Raw genomic sequence first — 16,407 nt, 5'->3', positions numbered from 1 at the left:
AGTCAATGGGGCTTACTCCTGGGTAAGTGTGGATAGAACTGCAGCAGCCTTAGAGCCCAATCCTATGCGCGTCTGCTCAGAAGTAAGTCCTATTATAGTCAATGGGGCTTACTCCCGGGTAAGTGTGGCTAGAACTGCAGCAGCCTTGGAGCTCAATCCTATGCGCGTCTGCTCAGAAGTAAGTCCCATTACAGTCAATGGGGCTTACTTTCGGGTAAGTGTGGCTAGGTTCGCAGTCTGGATCCCCCCCCCATCTGAACAGGAAGCGCCGGCGCGCCTGCAGGGCTGGCCACCACGCGGCTTGCTCTTCCTCCTGCCGCGCTCCGCCTCCCCCCCCCGGCTCCTGGAGCGGGGCTTGCCTGGCCTGGCAGCAGCGTCCCCCTTTGGCCGCGCGCGCTGCCGGCCGCCAGACGCCCGTGCGCAGTGGAGGAGCTGGGCTGCCGGGGGAGGAGCAGCGAGCGAGGCTCGGGCGGCGATGGGAAACGGCACGTTGTTTTCCTGGCCCGGGCTTCGCAGTGAGCATGCTTCCCCGCGACCGGCTCATTCCAGCCTGTGAGCGCAGGCTGCGAGCGCCGCCGGCCCTTTGTTCGCCCCTGCAGCCGCCCCGGGGACTGCAGCGCGACCCGGGGCGCCTCGCAGGCGATGGTGGTGTCGCCTGGCCGGCAGCAGGGCAGCGCGGCCGCGGCCGGCGGGGGTTGGAGGGGGGCAGCTGAGCCGCAGCAGCCGCTTTGAACCCGCAGCAGCAGCAGCAGCAGGGACCACTCCGGTGTCTCCGAGGAGCAAGAGGCGGAAGGGCCTTTGCCGGCTCCCTCCCTGTCAAGGCGAGCTCCAGCACCCCGCAGGGAGAACCCGCAGCTCCGGCAGGTTGGAGTGTGCTTGTTTTCTCATGGCTTTGTGTGCATGGGTGGGGGATCCAGGGCTTCCACTGCAAAGTTTGCTATTTAATGCCGATTTTTTTTTTTTGCTTCAGCCATTGGGGTGGGTGGCAGGGCTTGCATGTGCATCTTCCCCTGTCTGAGTTACAAGCGCAAAGCCACAGTGACAGATCTGAAAATTGCAACTTCATCTATCTATCTATCTATCTATCTATCTATCTATCTATCTATCTATCTACCTACGTACCTACCTACCTACCTACCTACCTGGTGGGTGAGCTGCCGATCAAAGGCAGAAATATTACCCTCCCTCTGCTCCATTGAAATTCTAGGCTTTGGAGACACCAGTGCAGCACCAGCCAGCATGTCTGTTCTGTGCTGTACTGCCCCTGCAATGATCAGTACTACTGCCTTTCAGTGTGCCCCCCCCCCCTGTTTGCTGGCTCTTGCAGGCAATCTGGCTAACATGCAAGAGGTTGGCAAAGATGTGAGTAGTTGATATGGGTAAGCTGGCGGGCAGGGAGTGAGCCCATTCTTGCACTGAAAATATAAACCGTGGAAAGCATCCACTGGGTTTAGAGAACGTTTCTGCCCAGAGCTAATCTCCTAGCATTCTGTGAACACCCAGGGCTAATTGGCGCTATTAATACTTTGTTTTTGTCAGGAGGGTTTTTGTTCAGCGAGACTGGGAGTGTGTCAGTAGAACAGCCACAAAGTGGATCAAGCTTGGGTTAGAGGACAAAACCAAGCTCCCTGACAGCATTTGACAACAACCAATAAAAGGTTATGATCAGTACAGACATGTCATGTAGCCTTCCCTTGGTCAGCAGAATTATTTTTTGGGATCAGCAGTTGGTTATGTAATGTCCTCGCCATAAATAGGACTTTGCCTAAATAAAATTGCAACTATACTTACCTTGTCTTCCCCCTGCCGAGTTAAGTGCACTTGTTCTACTCTCTTGGTGACTTTCCTCAGAGCAACTTTGCACCTGTTTTGTGTATGTGATTTCTAATCTAGGCTCTCATTTCCCCTTTTCTGGTCTTTGTTTACTGGACAGTGAGCTTCCCATGCATGCCCCATCACATGATGCATAGAAGTAGTGATTAGTACCTTTGATAATCTTAATACCAAATCTTGTAGAAATGGTTCCCTCAGGGTGCCCAGAATTACTGATGGGTCTTGGAGTAATTAAAATCCATTTGATTCAGTTTTCCCACTGTGTTATGTGGAATGTTATGGTGATAATTGTGGAAGTAAACTAACAAAAAGACACTAATGATTGCACATTCAGGCAATGCCAGGCTGCAGAAAGAGAACCATGAACAATTTGTTGGTGGCTGTTCAATCCGTTGGGCAGCAGCTGAAATCAACAGAAGTGTTCCAACCACCGTGAACTGGAGTGCATCCCTTGACTTGCTAGGGTTGCCAGCTTCTTTAATAGCAAGGTTCCTCTGCCTTTAACAGGTTTCTGACATGCACAAAGGAAACAGGTAAAGCTTTTCATTATCATGCCAGAAAAGGGTTTACCTGCTAAATTTATGCACATCACATTTTTGTAAAAGGCACAGGAACCCCCAGTAGTATATCTAGGGTATGGCAGGCAGGGCCTGTGCCCTGGGTGTCATTTGAAGGGGGCGCCGCTGAGCTGCAGCTTCCCAGCTGACTCTCGGCTTCTACCAGACAGCTACAAACCTCCAAGTAAGCTGCAAACCTCCAAGCACAGTCCTGTACTCAGGGTCCTGCAAGAGTTTAGCAGAAGCTGAAAATCAGCCAGGAAGCTGCTGGAGAAGGAACAGGAGGTGGCAGTCAGATTGCAAGGACACAGCTGCCCTCATTCAAACCTGGAAGTGATGTCATTGTGTGACACGACATGACACAATTGCACTGCTGCCTCTAGTGACACCTCTGAGAACACCTCTGAGGGAAAAAATGGTGGCTCTGTTCATGAAGAGCAACTTCAATTTTTCAAGCAGCCTATTAATACAAATAGTGTCCTTTCCCAAAGTGGTTCCACACTAGTGTTTTCACTGGAGCCATGAGATGTCAGTGCTTCTGAAAAAGAACTTGGTATTTGCTCACTTCCCCCATCTTCTTTAGTGTCTGGAATTGTGAAAGAAAGCAGATGCCCAGCAGTATGTTGCAATTCAAGAGCACAACTAAGGTGTTTCCTGAAATAGTGAAGAGAACATTCAAGTCTACTTGAATTTGTAGTGAACATGGAAAAATGACCTCTTATGGTATCTCCTTAGTTTTAGTGGCTTGATTGCTTGCGTGCTAATGATAATGCTATACATGTGAATTTTGCGAATGGATTTTCAACTAACAGCAGAATCCTAGACATGTCTACTCAAAAGTGAACTCATTGAGTTCAATGGAATTTGCTTCCAGGCAAATATGTATAGCCAAAGTAAGAAAGAAGACACTTGGCCAAAGCAAAGTCGACAGTATGAGCAACCTAGCAGCTAAAGAGAACAGCTCTAAACTAGGCAGGGAATGTAAGCAGAAAAACCACAAGTGGGGACGTAGAAAGAGTCTCTGATCTTCCTCAAGCCGCTCCTCTTAATGCTTGAACTCTTCCAGGTTCCACTCAACATCTGAATGTCAAAGAAGAAGCAAAGACAAGTGCATACATGCAATCAAGGCACAAGAGTCACGGATGTCCCTTTCCATATACCCTGCCCCTGCTACCACAGGGTTCAGGCAGGCTACACATTTTTCCATTCACGCTTCACTTCCTGCTGGGTTGTAGAGCCAAGGAAAAGAAACTCTTAGGTCTTGGGGCACCTCCAGTGAGTGGGAATGCTGAAGGATGGGGGTGGTGGTATTTCTGAGGAAGAACAGCCTGTTGGTGACCCCATCAACAAAGGCTGTATTTTCCTGTGCTCCTTGTCAAATAGGTGCACCTTATTGATTGTTTGGAAACCCTAGATTCTAGCCAGTTCATTAAGAAAGGGGACACATCCAAGGTTTTTCTCTGCATTAAGCCAGCTCTTCCTTTTCCTGATTTATTCAATGATGTGTTAAGATGGGAGTAGGAAGAGCTAGCCAAAACATCATCATCTGTTAATTTATGCTCTGCCTTTGTACGATATATAGCTGGTTTTGGCAGATACAGGGCAGCAAGTCACTTGGACAAAAAATTACATTTGCTGGCTGAAGAAACTATGGATATCCTTAAGACGTCTTTGGTATAGAACTGTGCTGGAGCTGTTAGCTCTAAGGGATGGACTTTCTAGTGCAGTAGTTCTCAAACTTCTTACCACCAGGACCCACTTTTTAGAATGACAATCTGTTAGGAACCACTGGAAGTGATGTCATTAACCTGGAAGTGATGTCATGGCTGGAACCTCATCAAGAAGAAAATTTTTTAACACTCTCCTACACAAAAACAAATCAAACAAATAAGTAAGTAAATTAAAAATTTACAATAAGTATAAATTTAAACATATTTCTCCCCCTAATCTTCCCAAGCAGTTGTTGATCTGTTTTTAAAAAATTCCCCAGGCAACTCAAAGGCTTCAATCCTGGCAGTAATCCCCATTGGCTATTATTGTTAAAAGCATGCACACAGTAGCCTGTTAAATGTACAGATCTGTAGCATTTCCCCAAATGCAGTCGCATACAATGGTAGCATCTAGTAAAAATTAAATACACATTGAAATGAATGGGGAGCTACCTGAAATTGATTCACGACCCACCTAGTAGGTCCTGACCCACAATTTGAGAAACACTGTTCTAGTGGATGCATGCTGTAGTGAGAATGAGGCCGCTTTCTGGGAAAGCTTTCATGAAGCTTGGCCACCATATTCTCTATTCTTGATAGAACCTTTGTTGTTTTTGCTAGAGGCTGAGCTTCTAGACATGTTGGAGGAGACCTACTGAGGTTTCACAGAGCAACAGAATTTATGGCAAGTTCATGAACACCGAATGCAATTTTTTTGACCAGTGTCATATCTGCTTAGGCCTGACTCCAAGTAAGGCTACAGTTTGGAGGCCAAAAGGTGTTGGGGCAGCAAACAGGGTCAAGACATTGCAGAAGTCAAATTCCGGATCAGGTAGACAAGGCTCAGAGATGCCAGAGGCAGAGGAAATAGCGCAAGAGGTCAAATCAAACAAAGGCAAAGTAAATCTATGCTGCTGTTCTTTTCAGTGATGCTACTCAGACTGAGGAGCTAAGCCAGGGGTGTCAAACATAAGGTCCGGGGGCCAGATGCGACCCCTGGAAGCTTTTTATCCAGCCCTCGGGCTCTCAGCTGCTGAGGTGTTACAACTGAAATGTCAGCCCACATGAAAATTGGGCTTTCCCAAATCTTGAAGTATGATCAAGATTTGCGTACTTTCTCTTCTGTCATTTGCAGTTAATGAGTATCTATATGAGAACAGGGTCTGATTTCTGGCCATTAGCTGCTTAATGATGACACTTTCTGCTTAATGACATCACTTCCGACCCTCAGCTGGAACCCTGAATGCTAACTTCGGCTCTCTGTATGAAACGAGTTTGACACCCCTGAGCTAAGCCTAGAACAACTCGTTCTATGGGACCAGCCAGTTGTGCTTTTCAGCAGAGAGCGGGCTGATAACTCCTTCTGTGTTGGAGTAAAATGGTGACACAGAAAACTACACTCCTGAGCCCTTGCTGCCAGAGTTCCTTGTTCAAGACCCCTGGTTTATGTGCCTCACATAAACCTGGACTTAAAGCACTGGAATATGCAGATAGCTGCCTGTCCACTGCTGCATTCCACGGTAAGAAGCTGTTTGGTGAGATTTGTTAAAATATCCAAGGAATTTCCGCAAGTGCAGTTACCTGTGAAATGTCAATCTGTTTAATCTGACATAGGAGCCAGAGAAGAGTTTCCATTGCACAAAAGATGGTTCGTAGCTTTCTCAGTGTTCTTCAGCATTTCCCCTAGAAGGGAGAATTTGAGATCCATCTTAGATTTGAAAGCCATCCTGGACCTCAAGCTCCTCCATATAATGTTGGCCGAAAAGAATGAGATGGAGTTATGAAAAGCATTGCTGAGCTATAATGAGAAAAGGTTTCCTAATATGTCAACTTGACTAAAACATGCCGTTCTGCCCAGTCTGACCATCCAGCTTGTTGGAGATCTCTTTGGTATATTTAAGGGAAGGGTATCTACCATTTCCCGTGTTAAGCTCTACCTGTTGGCCTAAGCCTTCAACTCCTTGCAATTTTTGGGTGTTTGCAATTTTATGGTGATCCCACTAGCTCGGTTCAGCTACTGAACCTTATCTGAATGACTTTCTAATGAGGTCATCTCTGTCCTGTCAACCTGATTATCAAGATGTGCACTTTTCGTTAGCCTGATATGGATTTTCTCAGTTTCATCATCAATTTTGCCAATAGCTTACTAGTGCCCTCACAAAATCTTCAAAATTTGGCAGTGGTCCTAGATACCACTCAGGAAAATACCTTCTTCGCTCCCAAGAGACAGTTCAAGATTGCTTACCTCACCCAGATAATGCTGAAGAAGGAATTTGAAGATATGTATCAAATACATTGCCCCTGTCTCCTCTGGTGATTCCTGCTTCCCTATAATATTCATCTCAAACAAAGAGCATCTGTAATATTAGATCTCAAACAAAGAGCATCTTCAGATATGTACGTTTATCAGGACCGAGCAGGATCAGAGCCATCAATGAGAACTTGAGTAGACAGACACAGGGCTAGGGAAAAATGACATAGGCTTGGTACTCAGGTTCCAGAAGAAGCAGAAAAGGAGGGATGGCAAGCATTGTGGCCACTCACATGGTTGCTCAACCTGAGGAATTTAGATGGAGCAACTGTTGTATGGAGTCAGCCAGACAACTATTAGTTTCTTCGGTTCTGGAGCTGAGGAATCTGAGTGATGATTCTGTTCCTGGCCACTACATGGGAACAGAATACATGTCTTCATATTATCTGTAATACTGCTGTAATACTGCAGCAATTATCTCCTTCTGCTTGGGAGCTGCAGAGAATAAAGCACCTGGGCACTGCTGCAAGCATTCTTGGTTTGAGATCCCCAGTGCCTTAGAACTTCCTCATCAAGTCTGTTGACCTGGTAGTTTTTCCCTTGTATCTTCTCCATATACTGGCCGTCACAGTTGCAAGTGTGTCCAGTTTGTGGCAGGAACTTAGTGCCCAGGAGGGATGATGCAGGGTGGATGGTCCCCAGTAGAGACAACTCAACCTAGAGCCATCTGTTCTATGCATATGCCTTTTGTGTGCCAAGCTGATGTGATGATAACATGCAGAAATGTGTTCTCATTGGTTGCCCTGCGCTTGTAGTACTTTCTGTTCCTGAAGATTTGTGTTTTAAGCGTCAGCCTGGAAGACCTGTTTACACAACTTTGCTGAGTATATGTTGGCCGTGGGGAAGAAACTTGACTCCTAACCTGTGGCAAGATAATCTTGACCAATTGCTGCTAAACACAGGATTCCGGTATCATTGGAGAGCACAGTTTTTTTTTCCTGGAGTCAGTTGATGTACATGGTGTTCATGCTATGGATTGCAGTGGTCACTGTGTTAAGGCTTGTAACATTATTTTCATGTAGCCACTACAAATCTAGGTAGTCATTTGACTGGGTCCTTTTGGGGTAAATACATGAATGTATGTAGTACATTAAGTGGACATTCTGTTTTTAAGTGGTATTAATTGTCCCATACCCTTGGGAACAGGCCTGGTTAGAAATCCCCACTCCCTCCATGTAAATTGGGTGACCTGAAAAGTCCAGATTAGCTACTGTTATGATTACAGTCTTTTTGCTTTGACTTGGCCTTTTAACAAGACCCTTTGGGACAAGGGAGCGTTGCGATAATCCTGAACATAACCTATCTAAATTGCCAGGTTTAAGGCGTTGGGTGTACTCATCTCTATAATCCTGCATTTTAAAAGGCGACTAGAGGAAAAGAACAATTAAAAAAAAAACTATTGAAGGTAAGTAAAGAGAGAAAGGATTTACGATGCAGAAAAGTATTCTCTACTCTTAGGGAAGAGTAGACCTAGAACTTCCTTCCAGCATTTTTTTCTTTGTGGTTTGTTTCATTTTCCCCCAGACTTTCAAGGGTTTAAAAAATACTGCCTCTTGTTTGCAGAACCTGCAATGAACTACTGTTTCATTGGGGCCTCTGGAGATCAATTACACAGCATTTATTTATCTTTAGTTCCTAAGCTATTGTGTGGCTTTGCACGATCAGTTCTGTCCCATAAGAAATGTTGTAGATAACAAAGCAGTAGTTTTGTGTGTGACTCGTAATTTGTGCCTTCTTTACCTTGATGTCTTACACCTGAAGTATGTAGGTCGACGGGAGTTTGCATGACAGGAAGCAAACAAATGATTTTTAGTTCGTTGCACCTCATAGTGATCCGGTAGGTGCTGAGAATAGCCTCATGTGTTACTATTGAAGAAGCATAATTATTCCAAATGTCTTTGCTGCATTCAGTTGGTGGTGCTGCTTGTAGCAGTTGAAAGGGAACTCTTATGGGGGAGTCTGCATAGGTTATTTTGTTGAGCACAGCCTGTGCAAGTTCCCAACTGAACAGGAAGCACCCCTTGCTCCACCCACCGGCTCAGTGTGGAAGGGGAACTGACTGCACATTCGTCTGGTGGTGGTTCTGTAACTTGAGGCAACTCTGAGAGTAAATTTAGTCATGAGTTAAATTGTGGTTTCTGTATTGAGATGGGTGGGAGGGGCCTGGGCCCTGCTGCTGGGAGGCAGAGGCATCCGCCCTGTTGTAAGGCTTCGAAAAACAGTGATGCCAGGACTTTCTGTCTTTTCTTCTGAACTTGAAACCTGGTTGAAAGTGTATGGAAATATCTTCATAGAGATGGGTGTGTAATTTGAATCTGGCAGGATGATCCAAAATTCCGGGTATAGCATTCATCGCCCCAGGTCTGGGTGTGAAGCGTGTAGCTTAGATGGCTGGCCTTGAGGAGTGCTTGCCCAGACTTTGGGACCTGTAACACATTTTCAGGAACATTGTGTAACTTGGAATCAAAGAACAGAGCAATCTAGTTTGCTTTTTTATGGGAAAAGTTTTCCTGCCTCCTGACCTCTGTGATTGTCTGTATGTATGGGCGTGAGTGCACGTGAAATTGCACTCCTGTTCATTTGGAAAACCTGTTGGAGAGACATTTTTGTATGGCTTAAGTGTGTGTTTGATCATAAAGCAATGTTCCAAAAAAGCAGGACCCACAACAGGACACGTTCTTTGGGTTTGTAGGGGTATCTTTAAAAATTCATAGGATACCCTCTTGTTGAGTCATGATACTGGTGTTGAATATAGCTATATTGGTGTTGAATGTAGCTCTGATCGCTACAAAGCAAATGTTAATTTGTGCATTTGTGTCATTTTTGTGCATGCAGAAATTCCACTTTTCTGAACCCTAATTATTCATTCCTTATTTATTATTAACAGTATTTATATACCGCTTTTCAACTAAAAGTTCATAAAGCGGTTTACAGAGAAAAATCAAATAACTAAATGGCTCCCTGTTCCAAAAGGGCTTACAATCTAAAAAGATGCAAAAGAATACCAGCAGACAGCCACCAGAACAGACACTGCTGGGGTGAGATGGGCCAGTTTCTCTCCCCCTGCTAAAAAAAGGAGCACCCACTTGAAAAAGTGCCTCTTACCCAATTAGCAGGGGTTCTTTTTTTACAGAACATTTACCTGTTCTTAATGTTTGTTGTGAGTTCTATGCAGGTATCAACAGAGATGATTAACCGTTTCTTTTATATACAAAGATTTTAGATGTGTCACAAGAAGCATATTACATGCAGAGATATTTCAATATGACATGTATTTTTAATCTCTAACACAATATTTCCTTTCCCCTTTGTCCAGTGTCTATTAAGGACTAGTAAGCAAATAGTGATTTATTTGTTTTTGTTGTTTGTTTTTCTCACTATTCTTTTCAGTTCTGTGTTTTCCTCTGTACTTTCACATTACGTGACAAGACATTTCATAATATGTGATGCAGAGCTAGGAGAAAAGCACATCATTGGGTCAGTTATGCAAGTTTATCAATGTCACAGAGGCGTCTTAACTGTTTTCCATCAGTCTGGCTATCCTGTATGTGCTGCTGTTTATGTAACACCTGGCCTGGTTTTTAATATTGATGGCCTATTTTATTTCATGCACCTAAACCATGCATGAGGTTGATTGTAGGAGCAGCCTGAGACTGTAGCTAGCCAAGTGTAGCTGCCATGGTCTTTTGTGTGACTTGAAAAAAAGATTAGAAAGGAGAAGAGGTGAGAATGAGTTCAACATCAAGGTCCCTCTTTGAGTTTCCGCAGTAAATCTTAGAGGCCTTGTTCATTTGCTGCATTTTCTTCTGACCCCCAGTCTAGAAGCAGCCTTGACAGCCTCTTTTGCTTTGAATAGGGTATCACCAGAAACAAGCTTCCATTTACTTATGGCCCATGGAATCTGTAGTTTCTGATTATTCAAAGAGAGACTGTTGTTCTTCCAGGTTGAGTATAACAGAGTAAAAAATGAAAAGAAATACCCCTTCTGTGGCTCTGGGCCAGCTTCTGTGACCTGGTGCAAACATAAGATTCCTCATCTCCTAATCATTGTTATGGAATCATACCATGGGCTTCTTCTTTATCTCTGGCATGCCAGTTTTCCCACCCCTCACTTTTTATCTGTGGTGCATAATTATGTGCCTTAGTGTTGACACCAGCTCTGGCAAGCTTCAAAACTGTTTCTAATTCTAGTTGTCAATTCTAGTTTGAAAGTAACCATGGTTAATACAGATCTAATGCTACACAGTGGCTTAGCCTTGAAAAGGAAAGGGAACAGTGGCAGGACTGGGGGGGCAGGGAACAAAAGCCCCAGGTGCCGTGCCCATAGGCTTTGTGGGGGCAGCACCACCATGCCTGCTGTGCTGCACTGCTGCTGCCTCTGCCCACCGCACCTTCTCTGCCTACCCTCCAGAGGGCAGGCGAAGCCCCACGCGTCATTCAGGACCGCTCCAAAAGTCTTCTGAATCTTCTGATGTGTTCTGAAGCAGTACTTCCTGGAAACTGGAAGTACTGTTTAAGACCATGTCAGAAGCCTCAGAAGGGTTTTGGAGTGGTCCTAGATGCTGTATGAGGCTCCATGCGGCTCGGTAAGTATACTGGGGGAGGGGGTGGCATTGCGGACTGTGCCCCGGGGCGCCATAGGGGCCAGGTCTGTAACTGAAAGGGAAGAATGGAATGAGCACTCTTGGTTGGCACTGGGGGGCAGGGTGATTTGATGATGTAATCACATCATCTCCTGTATCATTGCCTCATCCTCCTGTAATAGAATGTCATTTCCATTTTGTCCAGAATGGCTCTGATTTGAGCCAAAAGGACACAGGGGCAGGCGGGAGGGCCCATCTGTGGTTTGTTTGCCATTCTGAGCACTTGGGCAGCAAGTGTTATGCCCCCACCTCTGCACAGAGAGCATGGGAAACCCACGGAGCACCATGGGGGCAGCCCGCCCTACACCAGACTTGCTATGCTACTGCTCTTGGCAAAAAGACCACTAAATCCAGTATGCTATTCCATCTCCGTGGATCGGGGCTTAGAAATCTTGAATCTGCACCCAACCACTGAAAAGAAGCACCTGTGTATGCAAATTTGTGGTGGTGAACTAGGAGTTTCTCTGCCAGAAGCCATGAATTTTAGCCACAACTAAAATGTGAAAGGAAGTATAATATATAAACAAGAGCTAAGTTAACTGCACATACTGAACTACTTAGGTCACCCAAGTAGGTGGAAACCCAATGTTTAAAACATGTTCTCACCACGTATTTTAAGCTTTTATCAACACCTGAGGACCAGAAGCATTCATTTTTTTAAAAAATGTTGGGATTCTCAGAATTTTGATAAAAGCTCTTAAAATACAGCTCAGAACTGATAAAAGCTCAGAACTGGTTCACGATTTACAAGGACAGATGACAACATAGCATGGAAGAAGTCAAATCTAATGGCTATAGTACTAATATAACCTTATGCCTCCAAGGTAGTGTGGAATATAAGTGGTTGAGTTTTATTGTCTAGAGTAGCACTGTATGTTGAACCTTTTTGTTACTTGATCCATTTTGAGCTGGGTCAAAGCTAATCAGCCACTCATAGCAAGCAAACAAAAGGCAGGTCATATCGCATCAATAATTCACTGATCCTCTCACTTGTTTCATGGCATTTATGCAGGTAAGATGGAAAGGAGGAAAGATGAATGCTGTGTGATACTCCTCCTGCTTTTTTGACCAGTTAAATGGTATTTGAAGAGATGATAAAATTGGGGCTAGGTTCTTTTTTGTTATGAGTCATTTAGATAATCTCTATGAGCATTCATCTTTGTTGGGAGAGTGTTTTTTTTCACTCTGAAAGCTGAGAAAACATTTATCTGAGGCATGGGAAAAACCATCTTTGTCCCTGGAAAAAGATACTGTACATGGAAGAAATCACATGTGAGCCATCTGTACCAGCAGAACTTTGTTTGACTAGATATTGTGAAATTTTAAGGGTATGTTTATAATGCTTTTGTACAAAGTGGTTTCCATAGGCAAAGAAATAAGAAACTGTTTCATTCCAAAGAAGGCCCACAGTCTTTTTAGTAAAAATAATGCAGGAGATGCATACTGGCAGACAGGCACTAGAACATATGCTATACTAGAGTGAATGGAGACAGTTGCTCTTCCCATCACCAATAGCAGAGAGCCACCATTTGCAAGGTCCTTTTTTGCTCAGCTACCAGGTGGAAATTGTCCCAGGATGGTCCTGCAGGGTAAACTGAAAGGTTATTTTAGCAGGTGTGAAGAACTACTTTTGGGCTGAAAAAAAGGTGAGTTCTACCACTAAAGTTCTTCTAGAAATTTAAGTGAGATTAACTGCAAAACTGCAGATGAGGTTTTTGTTCACTGAAATAATTGCTGAATTGAGTGTAATGCTCCTGAGTGTTTCCCAGTCCTTGCCACATTCCTCTTCTACTTATGCAAGATTATCATTCTGCTCCATCATTCTTCCAAACTGCGGCATTAGTCAGCAGTTAAGTATTGATCTGGGATAAATTTCCTTTTGTTCTATAGGCTTGTAGTGGTGATGGTGGTGGTGGAGGAGTACATTAGATTAGTAGAGTGTAGAAGATTCTGAAAGTGCTCTAACCCAGGGGTGTCCAAAGTTTTTGGCAGGAGGGTCACATCATCTCTCTGACACTGGGTCAGGGGCCAGGGAAAAAAAGAATTAATTTATATTTAAAATTTAAATAAATTTACATACGTTTACATAAATGTATATATTAAAGATGAACTTATATGAATGAATGAAGGACTTGCAATAGCTCAAGGCCTATAAAAGGCCTTGCACAAAGCAAGACTGGCCTTTCCTTTGCTGCCGCTACTGCATCACAAATGTGAAACAGCAAGCAGTGGAGGAAGCCCTCAATCCCACAGCTCATGCAAGAGGTCGAACAGTCACCCTCACGCTGAGAGTAGTTGCGTCAGCGCAGTGTGGGCTCCAGCATATCTCTGGAGGGCCAGAGGCTCATTGGAGACTGGGGGCTCCCTGAGGGCCACATTGGGAATCCTCGAGGGTAGCAAGTGGCCCCAGGGCTGGGGTTTGGGCACCCCTGCTCTAACCCATAGCAGTCCCTAAAAATGGTGAAGGTGGTAATGTACTGTCTGCCCACATCTTACGTGAGGATTATATTCTGGAGTCAAAGTGTAAGGTTAAAATCACATATACAGTGCTCCCCTTTCATCTGAGGGTTCAGCACCCACAGATTTGATGACCATGCATCTGAAGGGCCTCAGTGACCTTCAGGATGCAACTGGAAGGATCTTCCAGTTGCTTCTAGTAGGTGTTCTAAGGAATGTGGCTTCCCTGCAACTCAGGAGGCCTCTGAAAGCACTTCTGGTTTTCACCAAAAAACCTTGCCTCAGAACACCTCCCAGACATGATCGGAAGGTGCTTCTGGTCATGTGCAGGAGGTTCTTTGAGGGCACTTCCATGGATTTAACTATCCACAGAAATAGATATCCATGGGCTTTCTGGAACTGGATCCCTAATGTGTACTGAGGGCCCTCAGTATAGTAACTTGAAAATCCCTTACATCTGAAAAATACCTCCTCCCTCCTTAAAAAGTATGAGAGGTACATGGCAACTGAGACCAACTGAGGGAACAGCAGCTTCACTTTCCGGTCCCAGGCTCACTTTGGGGCATGAATTTAGAAAGCAGAATGGTGGGCGGAATCGCCTGCACTATTTAAATTGTTTTTCTCTGTTTTGTGTTTGTTTGCTGAGTGTGTGTAGTTGAATTCACGCAAGTAAAGTGCATGTAAGATGCATGCCGACTGTATATCTCAAAATATTTAGGGACATATGATAACGAAGCACTGGGGAGGCAGGTGCTTCTCTGGCACATGTCTCTCTCCTTTGTGCTTTATGTGTTTCCCTCAGCAAGCACCAGCATGTCAGTAGTGCTATGTAAAGCATGGAGCAGCGCTCAGTAGGGTCATGTGAGGTTAGTAGATCTCCTTAGGGTTCACTTGGGGTAAAATGGATAAGTATATACATGGGGCTGCTCCAAATTACTTTTGTTTAGGCTTTTATTTTCCTGTTTCTTTTGGCATCCTCTGCCTTTGCCTTCCATACTCGTTTCTAATGTGCTGATAATTAGAAACTTCAGGGCTTTCAACTGCATGGTTTAGGACTCATTTGGAGACACCTGGACTGATTGGGGATAGCTAAGATCTTTTATTTTCTGTGGCCAGCATCTCATTAAGAATGGAAGAACCATTTTCAATAGTCACCTATCATCTTTGACAGTTATCGCTTTTAGGCCTCTTTAGATGCATCTGATATAGGTTGTGCAAACAGCATTTTGCATGAATTAATCATTCCCTGCCTCCTTGCCATCTGCAACCTTAGCACATCAGTATGGCATGACTACTGCAGCTGAATCAAGTGTCCTGTTATGGGGCTAGCCTGAATGAAATTGTATATTCCCCTGGGAACTGTGAGTCATGGGAACTGTGAACCCCTGGGAACTGTGAGGCAGTGACACTGCCAATTTAAAATTTCCTAGTTAAAGTAAGTCCCCCTAAAGAAGGGGATGGCAATTATGCTCTGTTTGCTTGCATTTTTCATGCCACTCTCCTCACAGTGCCATCCTATGCTTGTGTACACAGAGGTAAGTCCTTCTGAGTTTAATGTAATTTACTTCAGGTGTAGGATTGCAACCTTAGACAATGTAAGCAATGAGCAGGAAAATTCATAAATATAATTATGGTGTGAGTTCTTTTGAGTAGAAGTCATGTCATCTGCCTGGTAGTGCTCTTCATTTTTGTCTCTAAGCTTGCTTGGGGCTGAAGGGAGAAAAGGAGTGGTATGGGATGTACAGTATATGGGATACAGTATATGGGAAGGGGAGCCTATTCTAGGGTCCACAAATTTGACTGTAATTTTTGTTGTTTTATAGAATCTAGCAAGTGTTGGCTTTCTCACTTCTTCTTTCACAGAATCAATGTCCTTGTACCCACTTTCTACGTAGTATCTGTGTCTAGTGATAAGGGTTTACAGGTGAATGTAGTGTACATGTGTGTGTTTGAGCAACTTATTTCTTCAACCCATGGCACTAATTTTGTTTCTCAGTAACTGCATTTTGTAGGTTCCTGTACATACTGATACAGCAGTCAGCAAGTATCACAGTAAGATTCAACAGAGTGAGATAGAGAGTTGATGAGTGTGCATTCAGGTCCCTGAGAACTACATAGCCGTTATTTTAAAAGCATACCATGTGAGAACTAGTGACTTGGCTATGACCACCCTGATGGCTTCATTGCCCAATATTTTAACCACTGTGCCACAATGTCTTGGAAACCTGGAAGAGTGAAGAAGTGTTAATTAAGTCGCTGCAAACTGAGGCAACAGTTAATCTGTTGTGGGTGCTGTGGCAAGCTTTTAAATGGCTACTGCTTGGTTCTGGGTTGTCTGAGCAAGACCATTTGTGAGGATCAAGGTTGCACTTACGAAGCATGCTACATTCCTGTATACACTTACCTGGGAGTAAGCCTCATTGAGCACATCGGGGCTTATTCCTAAGTAAACAGGTATAGCAGTGATTTTCAACCAGTGTGATGCAAATAGACCACAGGTAGTTTGAGGAAGTTTGATGCAAATTTGTGATGCAAATAGACCACAGGTAGTTTGAGGAAGAGTCATTTATTAGTAGGGCCATTGAGGGATTTGAGCCCCTGATTGGCAGTGCAGTATGCCTTGCCTGTTGTCAAAAACTGATGGTGTTCCTTGTCAATTTTAACACCTTCTCAGTGTGCCAAGAGATGGAAAATATTGAAAATTGCTGATGTGTAGGATTCCACTGTTAGCTGAGTTGATGAGTCTGAAAGGGCTAGTCAGAAAGTAGTATAGATGAAAGGACTAAGACAGAGGAATGGTGAAGGATCTGGGTGTTTCCAAGTGAAACTTACTGTATTTCTATGTAGAGAGGTTTGGGAGCTGGTTTGGTTATTTCTATGCATCCTGGAATTGCGCA

The 16,407-nt window shown here is 44.3% G+C and overlaps 1 protein-coding gene across 1 annotated transcript in view; it reads left to right on the top strand.

Moving 5' to 3' along the window:
• Positions 1-767: 767 nt before the first annotated feature.
• Positions 768-16,407, top strand: part of LRRC8D (leucine rich repeat containing 8 VRAC subunit D) — a 55,423-nt gene continuing 39,783 nt past the window's right edge. Inside the window, exon 1 of the mRNA XM_066624162.1 lies at positions 768-864. The gene's annotated coding sequence lies outside the window, so the exon portion shown is untranslated. The remainder of the gene's footprint in view (positions 865-16,407) is intronic.

Source organism: Tiliqua scincoides, chromosome 4 (assembly GCF_035046505.1).
Source record: "Tiliqua scincoides isolate rTilSci1 chromosome 4, rTilSci1.hap2, whole genome shotgun sequence".
Lineage (NCBI taxonomy): Eukaryota > Metazoa > Chordata > Lepidosauria > Squamata > Scincidae > Tiliqua > Tiliqua scincoides.
This window is presented reverse-complemented; position numbering and strand designations above follow the sequence as displayed.